A 2,500-nucleotide genomic window follows, 5' to 3' on the forward strand; every position below is an offset into this window, starting at 1 on the left:
AGTATAGTCGGTGGGCGCGCGGCGGTCGGATACGGTGAAAAACCATGGCGCGGCAGCCAAAACGACGGTACGGGCTAAAAACGGCTAAGTCGGGCCGACGCCGGAAATCGCCTAACGACACGGTGAAGTATAGTCGGGTGGGCGCGCGGCGGTCGAAATACGGTGAAAAACCATGGCGCGGCAGCCAAAACGACGGTACGGGCTAAAAACGGCTAAGTCGGGCCGACGCCGGAAATCGCCTAACGACACGGTGGAGTATAGTCGGGTGGGCGCGCGGCGGTCGAAATACGGTGAAAAACCATGGCGCGGCAGCCAAAACGACGGTACGGGCTAAAAACGGCTAAGTCGGGCCGACGTCGGAAATCGTCTAACGACACGGTGGAGTATAGTCGGGTGGGCGCGCGGCGGTCGAAATACGGTGAAAAACCATGGCGCGGCAGCCAAAACGACGGTACGGGCTAAAAACGGCTAAGTCGGGCCGACGTCGGAAATCGTCTAACGACACGGTGGAGTATAGTCGGGTGGGCGCGCGGCGGTCGAAATACGGTGAAAAACCATGGCGCGGCAGCCAAAACGACGGTACGGGCTAAAAACGGCTAAGTCGGGCCGACGCCGGAAATCGCCTAACGACACGGTGGAGTATAGTCGGGTGGGCGCGCGGCGGTCGGAATACGGTGAAAAACCATGGCGCGGCAGCCAAAACGACGGTACGGGCTAAAAACGGCTAAGTCGGGCCGACGTCGGAAATCGCCTAACGACACGGTGAAGTATAGTCGGGTGGGCGCGCGGCGGTCGAAATACGGTGAAAAACCATGGCGCGGCAGCCAAAACGACGGTACGGGCTAAAAACGGCTAAGTCGGGCCGACGCCGGAAATCGTCTAACGACACGGTGGAGTATAGTCGGGTGGGCGCGCGGCGGTCGAAATACGGTGAAAAACCACGGCGCGGCAGCCAAAACGACGGTACGGGCTAAAACGGCTAAGTCGGGCCGACGCCGGAAAACGTCTAACGACACGGTGGAGTATAGTCGGGTGGGCGCGCGGCGGTCGAAATACGGTGAAAAACCATGGCGCGGCAGCCAAAACGACGGTACGGGCTAAAACGGCTAAGTCGGGCCGACGCCGGAAATCGCCTAACGACACGGTGGAGTATAGTCGGGTGGGCGCGCGGCGGTCGAAATACGGTGAAAAACCATGGCGCGGCAGCCAAAACGACGGTACGGGCTAAAAACGGCTAAGTCGGGCCGACGCCGGAAATCGCCTAACGACACGGTGGAGTATAGTCGGGTGGGCGCGCGGCGGTCGGATACGGTGAAAAACCACGGCGCGGCAGCCAAAACGACGGTACGGGCAAAAACGGCTAAGTCGGGCCGACGTCGGAAAACGTCTAACGATAGTCGGGTGGGCGCGCGGCGGTCGAGATACGGTGAAAAACCATGGCGCGGCAGCCAAAACCACGGTACCGGCTAAAACGGCTAAGCCTGGCAGAAAATCGCTGCCGCGGCAGAGAAATGGCCATTTTCTCTGCCGCGACAACAGTGTAGGGCTCCTTCACAAGCTGACGGGCAGGGGTCCCAGGGGGGGCTAAGTTCCCCAGGTATATTGGGGGGGGGGTGGCATCCCTCCCTGTTGGCGCCGGGTTATTCCCACAGCCGACTACGCCCGCTCCACGGCAACGTTTATCGCTGCCGCGGGGCGTGACCGCGAACAGAGAAAGCGCACGTTCCCCGCCTATTGGCGGGGAACAAGCGCCGTTGCCTTCCGAGAACGTCCCGCTTAACGTTACGGTGCCGCGGGGCGTGACCCGAACAGAGAAGCGCACGTTCCCCGTCTATTGGCGGGGAACAAGCGCCGTTGCCTTCCGAGAACGTCCCGTTTAACGTTACGCTGCTGCGGGGCGTGACCCGAACAGAGAAGCGCACGTTCCCCGTCTATTGGCGGGGAACAAGCGCCGTTGCCTTCGGAGAACGTCCCGTTTAACGTTACGTTGCCGCGGGGCGTGACCCGAACAGAGAAAGCGCACGTTCCCCGTCTATTGGCGGGGAACAAGCGCCGTTGCCTTCCAAGAACGTCCCGTTTAACGTTACCGCGGCAACGCGGTGACATGAGTGCGCTCCGAATTTGAGAACAACCGTGAACAGGTGTTGCCTCTACCTCTCCACAGTTAGTGGTAGGATACGTAACATTCTGCGCCGATCCTCAAACAACAAGCGCCGTTGCCTTCCAAGAACGTCCCGTTTAACGTTACCGCGGCAACGCGGTGACATGAGTGCGCTCCGAATTTGAGAACAACCGTGAACAGGTGTTGCCTCTACCTCTCCACAGTTAGTGGTAGGATACGTAACATTCTGCGCCGATCCTCAAACAACAAGCGCCGTTGCCTTCCAAGAACGTCCCGTTTAACGTTACCGCGGCAACGCGGTGACATGAGTGCGCTCCGAATTTGAGAACAACCGTGAACAGGTGTTGCCTCTACCTCTCCACAGTTAGTGGTAGGATA

This window comes from Lolium rigidum, chromosome 4 (assembly GCF_022539505.1).
Source record: "Lolium rigidum isolate FL_2022 chromosome 4, APGP_CSIRO_Lrig_0.1, whole genome shotgun sequence".
Classification (NCBI taxonomy): domain Eukaryota; kingdom Viridiplantae; phylum Streptophyta; class Magnoliopsida; order Poales; family Poaceae; genus Lolium; species Lolium rigidum.